Source organism: Cottoperca gobio, chromosome 3 (genome assembly GCF_900634415.1).
Source record: "Cottoperca gobio chromosome 3, fCotGob3.1, whole genome shotgun sequence".
NCBI classification, from domain to species: Eukaryota; Metazoa; Chordata; class Actinopteri; order Perciformes; family Bovichtidae; genus Cottoperca; species Cottoperca gobio.
In genome coordinates, this window is record NC_041357.1 from 22,427,698 (window position 1) to 22,447,028 (window position 19,331).

Below are 19,331 nucleotides of genomic sequence, written 5' to 3' on the forward strand. Positions count from 1 at the left end.
AAGCTTTCCCAGATCAATAAATGACTGCATGCTGCAAATTAAACTGTAAATCTCGTCAGAGATGGTGAATAATTCTCACGTCAAGCACAAGGTGGAACAAATGTGCGCGTTTCCTCTTCAGAGACTGAAAATCATAACTTCACTTAGTCAAAGCTAAGGATACAATGGCTTAAGTTGGACTTATACAATTGTTTTTTTAATGTGACAAAACACAGTACAGGTTTATGTTGCGTATCCTTGACAAATAAAGTAGTGACTTTATGTCTTGGGGAGAAGTGGAACATGATAACAGGGCATGGCGTCTAATAGCTAGAGCATGAACACCAGATTCTATGGCAAGCAGGAAAGCACGATGCACAAACAGAGTGTGATTAACCGAGCGTTACCCTCTGTGATATGAGAGTCCTGTATCAACTTACACTCAAAGTTGTGTATTAATCTATCAGAACATGTTTTAACAAGGATAGAGCATTACAATCACTCTGTGTGAGTGTGTACAGAGTAGGCTGAACTGACATTGTGGTTTTACTTGTTATGTAATTACTTAATTGTGGCCGTGTGACTGGAAAGAAAACAAAAAACGGGTTGTTTTTTTGTTTCACTATACTTTTAGTAATGGATATTAAGTATGGGCATATAGCATTCTCTCATTGTGGCACTTTAATGTGTATGATGAGATGGTCTTGTTGTAATCCATTCTTCACTCTTCATAGAAATACAAATTATTTCCTTTTCAAGGATTTTGTGGAACTTAATCCTTTATTTGGGGAAATTTGGAATGGCAAGCATCATATTAAAAGAGGATCATGTTCTCAAACCAGTTCCAACCGCTGGTACTCATAGCTGTCCTACTTGGGAGTATCCCTCAAAGCTGTGGTCATGAGACCTCAGAAGAACATCTCTGCCCTGTGGCTTTGTACTGACCACGAATGTGAACACGGCGGGGCAGCGACTGGTCAGAACTGTGCCTTTTGGCAAGGCTCGACTACGCTTTGTCTGGAGAATAGAGAGGTTAGCACAATTAGGTGAAGCTTACCATGGCAGCACTGTCATGTGTTGTCCCACTTTCTTTTTGTGGTACTTGTGATGAAACTTATTTTGCCTTTCCGCTCTGCGGTGTAGGTCCTGGGTCCAGAGGCCAAATCTCTGGTGGGTAGCCATAAGTCACGTCTGGGTTTAGCACATTGCTGAGGCTGGCTGAGGTTCGCTGTGGAACCACAGCCTAATTCACCCAGCACTGTGAGGAGACGGTCCGTCTACAGCCCAGAGCCATGACCAACCAGTGGCTTTACTGTGGGGCTGCACGCCAGAGATATTATCCCCTTTTCCTTATTACTGTATCACCCCCTTGCCCTTGTTTGGCTCATGTCTATTTAGTTTTTGTGTTTCATATCTGTTGAGTTTTGGGGCTTTGCTTACATGTGTTTTCTACTGTATTTTCTCAGGTTAATGTTTTATTCAAAGTTCTATTTTTAGATGCACTCCAGTATCACTTGTTAGCCTTCAGTTCTGCTGGCTATCCAGGCAGACTTGCTAAGTTGTGCTTTATCTACCGCTATATTAAACACATGTGACAGGGTTTCACAAGCAAATGACAAGTGAGATAAATGTGTGCGTGAACATTTCACTCAAGTGCTTTACAATACTTTAAAAGATAATCCATTTTCAAGGAGAGAGAAGTGGGTGGGAGAGTTTGGGGTTTAAACAGCACAATAATCTCCCCATATCTCCTCCTTGACACGGCACACTCTCTCCCCACCACTTACTGGAGATGTGTGGATGTGATAACAGAGAGTAAACATACTCGGGCTGCATGTTCCAGCGCACACACACACGCACACACCCTACTTTCAAATCATTCCCTGGTGCCACCGCAGCTACTTTACAAATAATGGCCCCCATGTGTGTTCAGGGCTCCAAGGCTGTGTGAGGCAGGGGGACTGGGCTCTGTGCCCAGTCTGAAACCCTGTCAAGATCACTGTAAATTTCTCCTCGTTTTCAGCAGCTGTAATTTAAGGGCCAGATGTGGAGGAGACTGAGGACAGAGTCAGATAAACAGCTTGTTACATATTTCTTTTCCATGCATACTATGGTACATGAATATTGCTCCAACACACTCTTTGTTCAAAGCAAAATATTTTCAGTCTGAAATTGATGAGCAGTATACATAGGGAAGTCTGCTGCACAATATACATCATATTTACAATGCATTGTATCAGCTCATGTCTGTCTCTTTTTTTTTTTAAACAAACACATGAACATCCTGTTCTAACTAATGTTCTTGTTTGTATATGTGCGCATATACCGTATTCTTATGTGGCTGCAATTGCAAAAAATATACAAAATAAAATAATGTGCTTCACACATCCACTGGGATCTAACGCACACCCCACTCATTTAAAAAACAGAAAAGCACTAGCTTTCACTAACTAACACTGACACCACCTTGTGTCATAAACATGAGTACAGAGGCTCCATTACTGTATATGTGACAGTGTGTTCCCCTGCCACTAATGATCCCAAGTTTCCCAGGCTTGAAAAATTCACAGTGGCGCCCATAGAGACATTGGCAGTGTAAACAGTGGGTTGTACCAGGGAAAATGATGTTAAATCCCTGAATATCCACGCTAATTGGAAATATAATGGAGGATGAAGGGACACTGCTGGACTAGGTGGGAGGCCTGATGAATGTGTGTTGACTGGATACGTAGAGGAATCTCTCATGGGTTTTGGCAAGGAGGGGCAGCCTACTGCTCAGGCCTAGTGTGAAAAGTCACACTTTATAAGTTAGAGTGACCGGGGCAGGACGCAGTACTCTAGGTCACGGCGGATTGTGGATCTGAGCGAGTAAAAACAAAGAGGAATATATATGTATTAAGCTGACATGAAAACTGAATCACGTATGAGATTTAATCTTGGCAACAGAAATAACTCGTGGTCACACTCAAAGGACTTCCTGTCCCTTTGTTGTAATTTGAAAAGCCGATCAATACGATCACTTGTATGTGAATCGTCTCAGAAGAGTCATCCATATCCTATAGAGATTATTATTATTATTATGTATGTCTTCACAGTGGAGTGTATTCCTAATCACGTCTTTGTCCGTGTGCATTGAAGCGTGACCTATACCAGGCCCGACGCGCACATTCTAGTAACCCCCACCCGCCCCCCACACCTCCTCCTTTTCATTTCATCCTGTGGTGCTGCCAGTCTCAGCTCACAGCTTCTACATGCACACAAGATTAATGCTGCTTAATTAAGAGTACAAAGTGACTAATTGGGGGCGCATGTCAGAGGTATATTTGTAATTTGCACATCAGTAATGATAAGTTTGGGGAGATCCCTTGTGTCAAAACATATTTAATTGCAGTGTGGATTTATAGCATTGGTTGGTAATGCCAGGGTAATTACAGATGTAGAGATACACGTGAAATAACACATACGTACACATGTAAAGCACAGATATAAATACACATTTTAAAATCAGGTCTATGTCTTTAACCTTTGTGCAGCCAATATGATCTTATACAATTGTATAAAAGGAGTCAAAGTCAGACTTAATCCGATGTTTTTTGCGTGGACATGAACCATGTAAGTATTATGTTCTGCCACTACAGAGTGGATTACAAATACCACAAATTAGACACGGTAAATTAAAGGTAAACTCACAGTTAAGTCTAGTCGAGGAAGCAAGTTGCCGCCATGTGTTGCATCATGGAACATGAAGCGGTGTGTATAGAACAGTTTAGGGGGAGTTTTAAACATTACTGAACAAGAAACAAAAAGCAATAATCTGGGTAAAGATTCAAATCATCACTGTTGCAAGCCTTTTTGCATTTGGGTAAAATGGGGTTTTGAGTTTCATGATGATAAGAAGCCTGTTTCACAAAGGTTGAGGACACGCGAGTTCATCTGTAACTGAAAGCGTGTGGTGCTCTACCAGTTTTAAATCAATCGGAAAACTTGAAGTATTTTTAGTTTTGTTTGAGTCATTATGATACTGTCAGAAGCAATCAACTGCAGAAACGGAGAGGCACCATGCTGTCTAAATAAAACCTAGGTTGTATACACACACACACACACACACACACACACACACACACACACGCACGCACACACACGCACACACACACACACGCACACACACACACCCACACACACACACATTCACTCAAGCAGTGTCTTTATGTCTGGTGTGTGTATGCTGTACATGATATATTGTGCACTTATAATAATGTGTGTTTGTGTGTGTGTGTGTGTGTGTGTGTGTGTGTGTGTGTGTGCATCCTGTAAAAATGGTTGCTACATCGGCCATGGCCAGACAGTCTGTGACCACACAGAGAGTAGCAGCAGGAGGTCGACACCTCCCTGGTTTACAGCCTCTGAGGAGGCCTCATTTTCTCCCGGTGTTGGCTTCACTCTTTATTTTTCTCCTTATAGTACGAGCACTAATATTAGATCAGCCAGGACTGCAGCTCGATAGAAAATGCTTTATGCTTGTTAAAATAATTGCTCTCAGTTTTCCAACTCATAAAATTGCCTTTGTAATTCGGTGGGGAATGTATCTTCTGAGACAATCACTCTCACGCTAGAGCGATGGCAACAGTTTTAATTAGTGGCATCGAATTTCCACAGAAATGAATCCTGGGTGCTGCATAGAGCGGTAATTGTTGAGGTAATAGTCTTATTAATTCTGCCACACTTAAGGGGGCAAACAACAACCCCCACCTCACACACACACACACACACACACACACACACACAAACACACCTCTTCAGGAGCAATTTCGGCATTCTGATTTAATGGAATTCAATTCACTGAGTACATGGATAATCATTTTTGAAATCTCTTGCTGTAGTTTTCGACATCGGCCCAGTATGGAAACATGCCGTCGGATGCCGGCAGAGACCTACTGTGCTGCTTACAAAGGCCACGGCTCCGTTAGTCCTCCTGAAAAATTCCACACAGAATTCCTTTGTGCCACGGGGCTCCTAGCTGTACGCTGGTTGCTACAGAGGACTTTCACAGGCATGGACCCTACTGCTGTAATCCCATAATCCTACCACACAGGGGTCTCCGAACTGGGGTGGAAAGTGGGGTGGGGTAGTGTGCTTTAATTAAGACCTGAAAAGGGGGCAATAATGTTGATGAACAGAGGAGAGAAATTGAAGTGATGGGTGGAACTTGAGAAAAAAGGTATGTGTTGGAGAAAACATGCCAGTGCATGCACAATTTTACATAAGATCTGTGATGTGGATAAATATTTAAGGACTTACTTATTTTGTTGAGGACAATCATGAAATACTGCTGATACAGAATATTTGATTTATTGTCAGGGATTAAAAAAGCTGTTTCAAAATTGAATGTTGCAGGCCAACACTCACAGGGTCTATCCTTAATGAAAAGCCTAGTCTTCAATACAAATCACCTTATGTTCTTCTTCTGTCCTCTCTTGTTGTGTCTGATTTCATTCCCTTCAGTTAGTCTGCATTATTGCCTCCTCTCTTGTGCTATTGATTTTGGTGAATATGGTTATTACAACATAAAAAGCTTTGACTCGCCATCTATTCATTGTAGTCTAGGAAGCAAAATAAAAAAGAGTAGTAACCAATTTACATTCACTTTACCTGGAAAACATTCATTTCTGTGTAGACAATCAATATCACTTACAGAATAATTGGAATGTTATTAATCTAGCAATATTCCTGTGTGGATGTATATTATCCAACTATGGAAGTGTGGTGCTGGCAAACAGGAAGTTTACATTCTTATATATTTAAAAGTGCTTTCAGTTTATATTTTTAAAGTTATCCACAATAAATATATTCCGATTATATAACATTTGCAGGACAGTTTTGATTTTTTTTTTTACCCCTATAAATGTATAGGATATTCTTCAACCCCATATCCAACTGAGAGTATCTTGGGGCAATTTTGAACTCGGGAAAACCGTCAAAGGCCTCTGAGGCAAGGCAACAGGAAGCACCTGGGGTTCTCTTAGAGCTGGTAGCAACGCCAGACCAACTCTAATCCAATCACAGAATAAAAGCACGGCGGCTTCAGCTGTGCCTGATGGATATTGCTTCTGTCAACACTAGACCTCAGATCCATAGTTTTCCTGTTTTGGTTGTTTGACTGTCTCACTTGTATTGCTCAGTGTACAGTATTTAAGTTTGTGAATCCATGCACACACACGGTAAAATGTATCTTGTAAGTATGTATGTCTGAAGGATTTGTTTGCTGATTATGGGGCTCTGATCAAAAAGTTATGACCCCAAGGTTATCTGGCTACTGACAGAACCAAATCACAGAAAAATAAACAGATATTTTCCCAGTTAGGTCACCCCTAGTGGTGCCTAACCATGCCATCAGATGTTTTTGTTTCTTTGTTTTCTAGAGCCCTATACCAGCACAGTGGTCTCATTGAAATGAATGATTTGCATGCCCAGACAAGCTACAGGTAAGCTAAGAGTAGCTGGAACCAAGTGTTAGCTTACATGCTGGTAGCACGAAGTATATCAAATATGTATTATAACACTCAATTTAAAGAAATAATCGTTAAATCCTAATCCTTAACCTAAAATCTACTAAATAACATGCTTCAAAGCATGTAGCATTTCGTCTTATTTGATACAGCTTGTCTCTTAGACTACTCACAGCAACACCTATAACTCTCATTAATGAAAGACTCATACTGTACAAGGCCAAAGGCCACATGTTCATTAACACTGAAATGCCTCCCTTATCAGCGTACAATGTTGGAACCACATGACATGCACAGTTGACCCGGACAAGAGTTTTTTTTTTATTGACTGATAAAATCTAATTACATTTCAAAGGTTCTCAAAGCAGGACCAACAGGATGAAACACCCTTGTAACAATCATAATAGTTTGTTGATGTCTTCCTGTAGATTAGGGGTAGTCAAACATACGGCCCGTGGGCCAAAACCGGCCCGCCAGAGGGTCCAATCCGGCCCGCGGGGATGACTTTGCAAAGTGTAAAAATTACAGAGAATTGTTCAATAAAAGTAACTGCTTTTTCAAACGTTTACACTGTAGATACACTGTGATCTGTAAGTTGTAATGCACATGTGTAAATGATAAACTGAGGCATACTATTGCATTGAAATTTTAGGTTGTTCATACATAAATGTTTTGTAAAAAGATAGTTCATTAAATGTGAACAATTTCAGAATGTATTTTTTTTGCACTAAAACAAAGGGAAAATGTTGAGTTGTCGTTATTTATAGGTTATTATGCTGTGATTTTACTGGTCCGGCCCACTTGAGTTTAAAAATGGGCTGCATGTGGCCCCGGAACTAAAACGAGTTTGACACCCCTGCTGTAGATGGTATGTAGCAGTTAAACTACTATATGGAAGGAGCAGGGGAAAAGCCACTGAGGGATTGGCTTCTCATACACCACATATACTATTCATATTTTTTACAGTCCATCTGTTTTGTCCAAGCATTACCCCTCCTGCACTAGATGGTCATGGCATTTTGAAATTCATACACTTAACCTTTTTGTGGATAGATGGCCAAAGTGGCCAAAACATTGTTCTGCATAATGTTAACATGGCCTCAAACCAGACATATGAAAGCATAACTGAGATTGTTTTGGCCCAGGTTTCGCTAGAACACTGCCTGACGAGTCAATGGGGTAAAAAAACCTTTGACTCAGCCAGGAACCCTTGTAATTAGGTCTACTGCTGGATAGGCCTATTGTAATACAAAACTACATGACTACTTATTCTAAAGTCTTGCAAACCCACAGCTAAAAGGATAATAGCTCTGCCTTAGAGTGAAACATAGTTGAGCCACGGAGTAAGAGATATTTAGTCCAATTGCTCTGCTGAATACAGAAACTAAATCAAATAGGTGTAAATTAAGAGATTGGTTAATTACACTGACTGTGAGTGCGAAGCAGTTAATAAGAGCAAGTTGAAGACTAGATGATTCCCTGGTGAGCAGGCAGGATTACCTCTGTAATCTCTTCTGTCACATATAGTGATGCCCCAAATCTCCCCTCGCTCTGAGGAGCATTCAACCCGTCAATTGAAATGAAAGAAGCCTTAACGAACACCTCTCTCCCACTCACGGAGCACTCGGCTATGTATCCTCCGCTGATGGCGTGTACGCTAAAGCTGGGAGATCAGAGTCCATTGAGGTGCAGGGTGAGCTTGATTCTCATATTCCTTTTAAGAAGAGAAAAACTTGCACTCTTTTGGCTATTGTGTGCGTGTTTGTGTGTGTGTGTGTGTGTGTGTGTGTGTGTGCATGTGTGTGTCTGCGTTTGTGTGTGAGAGAGAGACAGCAAGTACACTCTCATTGAATAGGCTATGAGTTCCTGTTTCTTTGAACATCAATCACAGATGTCGGCAAACTATTCGACCACATTGTATGGAGTACACAAAAGGTGTTAAATAATTTCACACAAACAAATAACTAAAATGAAATATTACAGATAAGTCATGTTAACTACGGACTGAAGAAATGTATTAGTACTGGCAATATGCTAATATTCCAATCCCCAGTTGGAGTTAAAGGACTGAGGGTGGGAGCCCTGTTTCTCTTATGCATTATCATAAATCATAGTAGGCCTATTTAGTCATTCAATACCACACTGTCCCCGAGGACCATAATCTGTTTACAGGAGCACTGCAGCTTTGCATAGTACTTTCAAATCCATACCAAATGCATTTTTAATTGGTAAATAAATGCAAAATGCATGCTAACAGGCAATTGTAGCAGTGCTCGGGAATGCTTAAATATGGTTCTAAGCATGATGTTCACATTATGGATTTTGCATCACCGTGTGTTTCCAAGGTGATTTATAATCAGCCAAGCATCCAGTGTCTGTTGTAGCATAATGAAAGGTCTTGAACCAAACTATAACTTCATCACATTTCCAAATGAAAAGTGAAGATTTCACAGTCTCTGAACGAGAACCTTTATGAAGTGTGTGTAAGAATATATATCTAACGCATTTTCCTTTTTTTATGACTGCCACAAACACGTCTTGACTTGTTCTGTACACTATCAACACTCACCGGGATCAACGTCATCTTTGCCGCAGCAGAGGAAAACACTAACATATATTCTACATGATACTGTAGGTAGCCGGATAAATTATTATCACAAAGAACAATCATCTTGTCACAACTTGTTTTCTCTCTGGTACTGTACGAGGTTACCACAACGACGCACGAGCAATCAAATCACTTTGAACCATTAAAATAGTTCTGTTTCATTGATAGTAAAAACATTTTCATATTTGAAATGAAAGGAATCACTCAAATCAGTAAGAAATGAGAAACCAAAGAAGTTGTATGTGTTACCTGAGTAAATAACATTATGCAATAAACTGTTCATTTTCTGTTCAGGGATAGATCTTAGATATTCAAAACAAATGTCTGCACTGACCTGGTTAATTATTTTTTAGCAGGACCAAGAGCATGCTTTAAAATGTGACTGCTGTTCCACAGCCACCAAGAGATCAAAGGTCAAGGAACAGCACCATGTGCTGGAGCGCATGAGTCTGTTTGATTGCACAACAGTTATCACAGATGATAAGATGATGTTTTGGGAAAGGAAACCCAATTTCTTTCTCTTGTTTCTGCGCGTGAGAGAGAGAGAGAGAGAGAGAGAGAGAGAGACTTGTCAGGCTTGATTTATGGACAACACTTTAGATTCTGACTTAAGCAATGTTATCCTTTTTATCCTAATTTATAATATTCATACCGGTCATCTACTCCGTTCTCCTGAACAATACCACGTACAGTATTTAGTACACAGTGGGACATTTTAACTGCAAACATCATATTTTCTATTTGATTCTTTTCTATTTGCAATCAAATGTTTGTTCAACCTATGGTGATCTTCCTTTGGCAAACTGAATGACTTTAATTTAGGAGTATAATGACTTTACAGCAATATGTTACTATTATGACACCATAATACCATCATGGCAGTCCTCCAAGAGGAAACATTGTCTGTGAAATTGGTCCAAAGTCGAAACATTCCCTTTTATTGCTTTAATTGGGGGAAAATATAGATAGACATTTATAGAATTGCAGGAACAGGCAGTAGTTATCCTATATTTATAATTTAACAGCTCACTTTGTTTTACAGTAAGTGACACTTATCATGTTTACAATGAAAGTGAATTGGTATGAAACATGGATTGAGAGAATTCATAGGTGGAACAAAAAAAAAAAGTAATAATAATTTTTAACATTTTCAACCTTTGAAAGGGTTAAAAACGTTAAAAATATGAAAAAATGCCATTACTGTATGTTGTTGACTACATATATTTTAGATCGTATAGAATCTCCACCAAACAATGACTCCATTCAGATGTCATTTTTCTTTTTTTGTGGTAGGTTTCAGTAGATTTTGGAATGTGGAAGCAGCAGAAAAGCAATGTGTGTTAATGGATGTTCTGCATACAACCGTGTGAGTGCATGCAGATACAATATACTGAACATATTTCATATATATCACATTGACGCTATAAAAAAAAAATGCTTTGAAAGGAAAGGAGGTGGGGGTATGCTATTTGTAGCCTACATACTCTGGAAGTAAATCAATAAAGCCAAAGATTTAAGATACTAGTCCTTATCATGCTTTTATCACATCCTTATCAAAATATGAGCTCCTTCAGCCTCGTGGGGGATCAATGAACATTCCCACTGCTACTGAAACAAACACAAGGGCATCCTGTGCTCTATCCGTTCTTATCTAAACAACTAATCATCCATTATTTCATCAGTGATCAAAATCAAATACTTTCTTTAAATCTGCTTCACCTCAGACACTGGATAGTGAATCGTTTCCAAAATAATAATGACCACTCTTCTTTAAGAAAGGACCACTGTAGAGCATGTTACTGTAGTATACATGGTTGTACTCTATCTAACCCTTTGACACTGTTCCACCAAGAAGCTATCTGTGTCTTATCTAAAGCTGTGTAAAGCTGGTGTCAAACATGAGACGCTGGTAAATGATCAACCACAGGGATATGACAGTATGGTGAACCTGGTAAACAACCATGGGGAAAAGTGTACCCAATTATATGTTATACTTAGTACGTATACTTCAAGTATTGCAGTATATTAAAGTTTTGTTAAATTCAAACGCCCTATGTTATACTATTGAGTTCCATTTATACAGTATATACATTTCTCACCACAACCAGATATTTAACTCCACCAAATGACTGCACATACATGTACTGAAAAACACTATACTTCTAAAATCCACAAAAATATTATAGATTCACCCAGTGAATGTGAATAACATTTATTATTAGTAATCGTCATTGCAGTACAGAGAGAACAAGAACTGCACAAATATCAGTGATTCAGCAAGTGAATTCTTCCACACATCCTATCCGACTATATATATATTTTTATTTTGTTGTTACTATAAGAAAGGCAATAATAACACTTAGGAAAATATACACTGTGCATAATGTGTCCTTGTATATGATACTTGTTATTACAGATATAACTGCAAGAGCTCCAAAGTCATGATAACCAACAAAGCGTAAGTGTGTGTGCGTGTGCGTGTGCGTGTGTGCGTGTGCGTGTGTGTGTGCGTGTGCGTGTGCGTGTGCGTGTGTGTGTGTACGTGTGTGTGTTTGTGGCAGAAAGGGTGGTAGACAGCTTACACAGACCCAACAGCATATCACCTCGTCTGTCAATCAAGCCACAGGGGAGGTGAAGGGTAAGGAGGAGACAGGCACGCTGGCTAATCATTTTGTAATCAGGCGTCAAAACAAAACAAAAAAATGTTTATCTGATCAGCGCGGGCGGCTGCCAGAGTTGACATGAATGTTTTTTCCTCCTGTGTCATCATGTCAGGGCTAATGGACAGTGGTAAGGAGGGGAGTTAATTACTTTTGACGACGCTCCCCGCTAATTTCCTATTTATATGGAGTCCCTTTTCTCCTCTGCCATCGGCCAGGCAGTTGGAAATGCTTGGCTGCTGTTTGCATCAGATCCATCAGAATATCCACACCACCTCTGTGCATATCAAAACATTTGAGATGCTATTGTCTCCTTTCTTAATTGTTTTTTTGTTTTTTTCTGAGGTAGGGGAGGCAGCATTGTTCCACAACAGGGGAGAAATAGAAAAAACACATTCACACACGTACCAGCACACACACCAAGCTCCATGTGTCTTCAGGTTTGACCTGTTCCAGCCTTGTCTGCTGGTTGTGTCTTATAGGTGTTGACAACGTTTTGGTTGAATTGTGATTATTTGTTTTTAAAATGTTGTATGGCACCGTGGCCCTAAGTCCACTCGCAGCTCTTGTGATGTTGTGTCAAATATACAGGATATATGTAACAGGATATAAATAAAATAGTAGAGGGTACCAACCAAATAGTTCCCCAGTAAAGACACCATAGTAAGCAATCATTAAAATCAAAACAGTGTTCAACCCCCCCTGTCTGAATTTGAGTCTGCTCACTACTTTTAGCAGGTAGATATGAAATCTCTTTCTCTCTTCTCTTTCTCGCACACACCCAACTCTCAAAAAGTTGATGGTTAAACATTATTTTTGGCCACGGATTCTTTCCAAGGGTGACCGACACAGCTACACAGGTCTTGAGTTGTGACACCAGCTGTCTCACACCTAAGAAAAGCTCTTTGATTGGCTGACAGGCATCGGAGAGGTTGCTACTCTGAAGAGAGGAGGACTGTTTTCACTCTGTGTGTGAGTGACACTTTGTCATCTGGCACACAGTCACAACCTCTGTCACTTCTCTTTGCTTCGGCTGTACTGATGTTGACGTCACATCTCATGTAATCCACAACTGTTTCTTAGCCCGTCTTACGTTACACTTATTATTTGAAACTCTTGAACCCGGGTCTCCTCATTTTGTCCTCACCCCTAGACCTTTAGTGAACCCTCTATTTTACCCTCCTCAAAACTTGTTAGAAAGACGTGCAAGCTGACTGATGATTGTGCATATGAATGGTATAGGGTACATTGTACATGTGTGTTTCAGTTGCTCAGAGCAGGTCGTCCATTGATCACATGTTGCTGGTTTGATCCCCAGCTTCTACTGTCCATGTGTCATATTATATAATTGAAAAGCTCTTTGGAAAAAAACTGCTGCCTTATATACCTCTATATTTCTATAACATCAGTTATTATACCAACCTCAGATATTGTTTCAAGGAAATTCTGATGTTATACATTACAAATGTCCCTCAACTAGGTCTAAATCAATGCCCCTGACAGCTGGCGCTGAGAACCAGAGAACCCCTCCTTAAACCCTTTTACATTTATTATATGTTATCCTAATGGTAGCAGTCAGCATACTTAATTCTAGTATTGGGCCTGATAAACGATGGGCCTCCTGGCTGATATATGTGGAAGGGCCAAAAGTGAAGAGGGACATTTTATTCTTGGCCATCAATCTGATCAGGATCTCTAGGCACTAGTGGAGATGGTGGTAATTCATTTTAAAAGGGGCTCAGTGGGCTAGCAGAGGCCCTAAGGGGTGGTGATGGGTCCTCACCCTATGATTGAGATTCTGAAAGTGGAGCTGTTTTATGGGATTCTTAATTTAGAGAGGCAGGCACTGCCGTAGATGCCTTGTCAGTAAAGCAAAGGGGCAAAGGGGCATTTGGGGCTGACCTCTAAGGGGGACATTAATTAAGCACAAGTTGAACAATGTCAGCTCACAATGTGTGTGCATATCTTCAGGGGAATACAGAGTGAAAGATGCATTCAATATACATATATACTAGGACTTTCTACACAAAAGGAAATAATCTATTACTATGTTGAGGAACTGTGAGCGGTGTAGGTGTATTCAGAGTCTTAAATGATTTATATTGGCCATCTATCTCTGATTGAATGGGAAGTGGTGACATCCATATACCTTGTAGGTCATAGATATAAATGATGATACACAGACAAGCATGTCCCTAGCGTCTCCTCACAGTCCATATGGGGAATAATAATCAATCTTTCTGCCACAGACTCTCTGGAAAAGTAGCTGTTGTTGAAGTTAACAGCACTTCCTTGATGCTCCAAACAGTGGGTCTATGAGGGGTTGATTCTTCTAGGAATAGCTCTTAGAAATCAAGAGATTGATAAGCATTTAAGCATGACACCAATCAATCAGAAAGACAAATCCTCCGTGTCACTCTGTGCTGTGTGCTATTCTATGGGAGACAGGCATTCTCCTTGCATGCAAACAATGTCCCCAATTTGTCAGAGACACAATAACAGCCCTGGCAGACCCCATTTGCATCACTGTGTGAACAACAAATGTAATTGATCACAATATTGATTATAGTATTTTGGAGAAAAGAGATGTCCCTAGAGAGCAGTTGAGGCAGTTGAACAATCAGATCCTTAGATTTATCTTCTTTGACCTTTCTGAAGAAATCTAAAATTTCTTTAAATGGGAATATTAAACAGGCACTTAATGAAACGCACTGAAATGTCACCTGGTTCTGATTTCTGAGGAAAGAAGAAAGACACATGTAGGAAAGAGATTCTGTTCAGCAAGAGATTTCTTCTACAGATAACAATCTATAGCACCTCGTGTCGTGTTACATGTTGCATCCTTTATCTTATCATGCAAGCCCTTAAACAACAAGGAAATGGGTTACCAATAAACATTTTGCAATACGTAATACAGTTCTACAACCGTGTAGTGCTGTAATCAAGAACGAGACTACACTGGGAACATGTAAAGATCGAGACTAAAGTTAGATTGTTAGACGGAGTCAAAGATAAGAGCAAGTCCAGACTCCATCGTCCTCCACCTGCAATTCTGCTTTGAGCTCATTCTTTACAGTTAAATGACCCCTCCTTATCTGATCAGTTCAATGATGTATTCAAGAATCTGTGGAGGACGTGGGTGAAATGCTGCTGTGTTAGGTTGGTAGGTTGAACCAGGAGGGGATGGATGGATGGACATTAGAGTGGCAGCAGCGGATTCTGGACGGGGGTTGAAAAGTGGGCGAAAGAAGAGAAGGTGTCTTATGGTCATCACGGTAATCCAGCTCGTACAGCGTCAAAAGTTCCTCACTTGATGAAAGTTGTTAGAGTCGAAGACATTAAGTCTCCCATCCAGGAGGCTTCTTCAGTTCTGCCAGTAGTCATCAGAACAAATGATGCAGTTGCACCACTTGTTTGAGTCAGCCAGCAGACAGGTTAACTCTCTAATTGAAGATGTACATCACACTGCAACAGTTGCATATTATTAACACACAAAACAAGGGCCAATTGATCATTAGTGCATCAATATGTAGTTTGCATAAAATTATTTCCTTTAAATAGTCTGTGTTTGAGGTGACCCAGGGTTGGCTCATCAATAATGTAAATGAGCCATTAGGGCATTAAGAGGCTGTCTGTGCGAATGACAGACCACCAGGCGTCAGTGAGTTAATATCCAATACAGCACTCCCTGTCACACAGGCCAACGGCCACGCTGATTATAGACACAAATTACACCTACCTAAAGCTTTGCCCTTTTTTAACAGTTACGTCTGTTCTTTTTATGTTTGGATAGGTATATTGATTTACAGAAGATGGAATATTTCTGTGTGACATTGACTCACATAAGTTCTTTAACTCTTTGATAAACCATTTTCAAAATGTTAAATTATTGTTCGTTAACTTACAGCAGACTGTTGGCTGCGACATAGTTTCAAATAAAAAAGTGATTGGAGATTATTACAAATGCGATATTCTCCTGAGGAGAATTCCCAATGAAGCAGTCAGAGCTCATCTCAGACCATGCCCTTTGTCTCAATCCATAAGTGCTCCTGGCTGCCACCTGCAACCTTGAGACTCCCCCCTTCTCTCCCCTGTCTCCCTCCACTCTTCTCCATGTCTGCCAATAATAAGGAGCCAGATGAAGTAGCGGTGAGAGGAAATGTTTACCATGAAATTGGTTGTGTCATCTTCAGAATCTGTGATGCAAGCCACAGAGAGGGATATCAATGCAATCCATCACACCATTGATCCTTGGATTCAAACCCCCGGCCTAAAGGTTGTTTAGACAAGAAAAGTGTGTCACTCTGCAGCAAGTTGCTGCTTTGAGACAATAATGCAGTACAACACAGTTACCCCAACCCTAAACATACTTTAGTTTGAACTTTTATTAAAGCTGTCATAAGATAAACACATTAAATGTCAGTGTATAGATAGTTGTAGAGCCTTTCTCTCTCTGTGTGTGTATACTTTTAAATACAGGAGCAGAATGTTTCATATCTAGAGAAGTACATGGCTGAATTATGGCACATGGCTAACTGTGTTGGTGTTGGCGGCAGAGGAAAAATGCAAGCCATTTGTTTTCACCCCCCGCTGCCAGTAGAGACGCCTGTGGAAGCCTTAGCTACTTGTGTGTGGAGTTGACATTCAATCAGGGTGGTTAAATTCAATTCAGACATTGACCAGTGAAATTGTATCAGCGTTTAAGTCTTTATAAAACAGAGTCTTGTATATGGTGTTGGAAAAAGTTATATTGTTTGGTGTTTTTCTGTGGACAATAAAATATCCGCCCACGGCAGAGTGGTAGTATTAAATCAAGTCTATATTTGGGAGGTTATGATAATGATATCCAGTAATAGCTAAAAATAATATGATCATATATCTCAGTATGAGTGGGCCATATCTTTACCTGCCATGCCACTCAGTGCCTTTGCTCTGCCATCATCTCTGAATGCTAGCACACGAGGGGGCTCGTTAGCCTACTATTACAGATGTGACAAGCACACCATAATAGCCCAATTATCCCAAAATGCCAAATTTCACTCCAAAGGAAAAGGAGTGTGTAGTGATTAATGGTGAACACTTAAGGGGAAGAGTTAGACATCGCTGTTGGATAGGAGAAAATATGTATCAGGCTGCCACCACTACAGATGCTTCCTCCCTCCTGACAACTGCAATTCATTTGAGATGCTATTAACATGCATAATTATGCTAATCAAGCAGTAATTAAGTGCCAATTCATCAGAGACCATTTTTTCGTCTGTAATTTCATCAAGCATGGCTGTTGGGGTTTGTTTTTTTCTTGCATATTTCTTTATACAATATTGCCCAAATGAGATTCTCTCATTTCATTTAACAGCCCCTTTGCTGCATGTTTTTGAAGTTTGTAAACAGGATGTGTTAGAGATGGGATGCAATGTATCCAACATTTGAAACATTCATTGCATTTATACATTGGTTCATACACCAAAGTAGATGGTGCATTTATGAATAAATACTGCACATTGAATGCAAGTCTTCCTGAACCTGAATGACGGAATAGCCATTTGTCAGTGCTTTCAAAAATAACACATTGATCCGCCGGCCCTAAGGTTTGAAACTTTTAGAAATAATCGTATTTTCTTTCTTGCTTAGAGTTAAATGAGGAGATTGATACGACAATCATGTCTGTACGATAAATATGAAGCTTCAGCCAGCAGCCAGCAAACTTAGCTTAGCACAAAACAGGAGAAAATGGCTAGCTTGGCTTTGTGCCTAACAGCACCTCTAACGCAAAACTAATTAACAAATCAAATTTTTATTTTCGGTTTTAGGTGACCAAAATGTTACAATTCACTTTCATGAACTGAAAGCGCACTGTGAGAGGGTTTAAGTTCTAAAAAGAAAACATGGACCGGACGACTCCATGGTAGCGACCTGTCAATCACAAGGTAGCCACGCCCTAAATCATACCCTACTTTATCATCTAGTTTACACTAAATGGGACCATCATTTACAAAAGGAACATCATGCTGTTACTAGCAATTATGACCATAAATTCAGCAAATTCAGGAAAATGTTTTGTGAGGTAGGCGGCTGTGGCTCAGGAGTTAGTGCGGTGGTGGTTTACCAATCGGAACGTAGTTTGTTCCCTGACTCCTGCAGCCTTCATGTCGCAGAGTCTTTGGACAAGATACTGTACCCCAATTTTCAGTGTGTGTGAATGTAAATTCATCCACCACTCCAGTGCCCTATTTGATACATTTCATTTTTGCACACCTTGAATAAGACCCAGAAGTAATTGCTCTAATGTGTATTTGCCATTTCTTGTTGCTTGTAGCCTGCTTCAGATTCATCCAACAATCACACCACAAACAAAATAGTTCACACTATTGTATTTGTGGTGTTGTAATGTACATAAGTTGTTTGAATAACGAAGGCAGTTCCTCTGCTGCAAGCTGCTCTCAATTGATTCTTGAAAACAATGGAAGCCAATTACTTCTGGTAAGTATGGTAAACCTGCAGTGGAACAAGTACTGCAACTGATAGTTGAAAATGCACGACATACGGCACAGTATGTATATATATATATATACACATACACCATGTCACTTGCATGACAATTTCACTGAGCAACACTTAAAAAGTGTTTTGCATTCACTGTCTGTCCTCTTTACAGATTGTCCACATTAACCTCTACTGATTGACTTTCTCTTTGTGTCCCTGTAATAGGCCCCGAAGAATAAACCAACCAACATAGTGAACTGCAGTCGTGTGCATCTTTTAAAAGCTGTCTGAAACAAAGTATTTATCAGCGTGACTCTTTTACTCTGAATAAAACTATGAACAATGTCTAGGTAAGACAACAAACTGTATTAAACTCCAGCATTACCAAATGAAATCAAGTCATCATAAGGAGTTTAATTCGCTTTATTTTTTATTTTGTATCATGCGCAACAAAAACCTTCATTCTGTAGTTATTTTCCGTGTATCTACCCTGCTTTAGTACACGACGCCACCATGTCTTCTGAGGCCGTGTGGCACATATGAAATGTTATCTGCAATGGCATTCCTCTGTTCAGTTTCACCCAGAGAGTCAGACAGGTGTTCTCATTGGACATGAAAGCCTCTGGTGATGCATGTCAGTCTTGATCACCCATGATGATGGCCTGAGGTAAGGAAACTGCTTCCATTCCTCTGACATGGGAACTCTTTTGAGTTTCAGCACTTTTATGATAGTTTTGGCAGCCAGAACAACCCTTCAGACATTGAGGTGGACAGTCGCAACTCCCTTTTTATCAGCCGCTTATGCTTCAATTTTCCAGATCCTTTTCCTTTACTATGATAGGATTTGTCATTTTGCTCCTTGTCTACCTGTGTGTGTCTCAGACCACTTGCTAAATTTTCCCTTCTCTATTATGATAACAATATTTCACTTGACCCTAAAGGTTGATGTTTGTGTTAGTGACATCGTCCTCCCAGTGGTCCAAAGCTTCTGGAGTGCATCATTTTTCTAATGGGGATAAACCACCACACTGATATGATTGAGATAATATATATATATACATATATTCTATAAAATATAAAAAAGCCCACCAACAA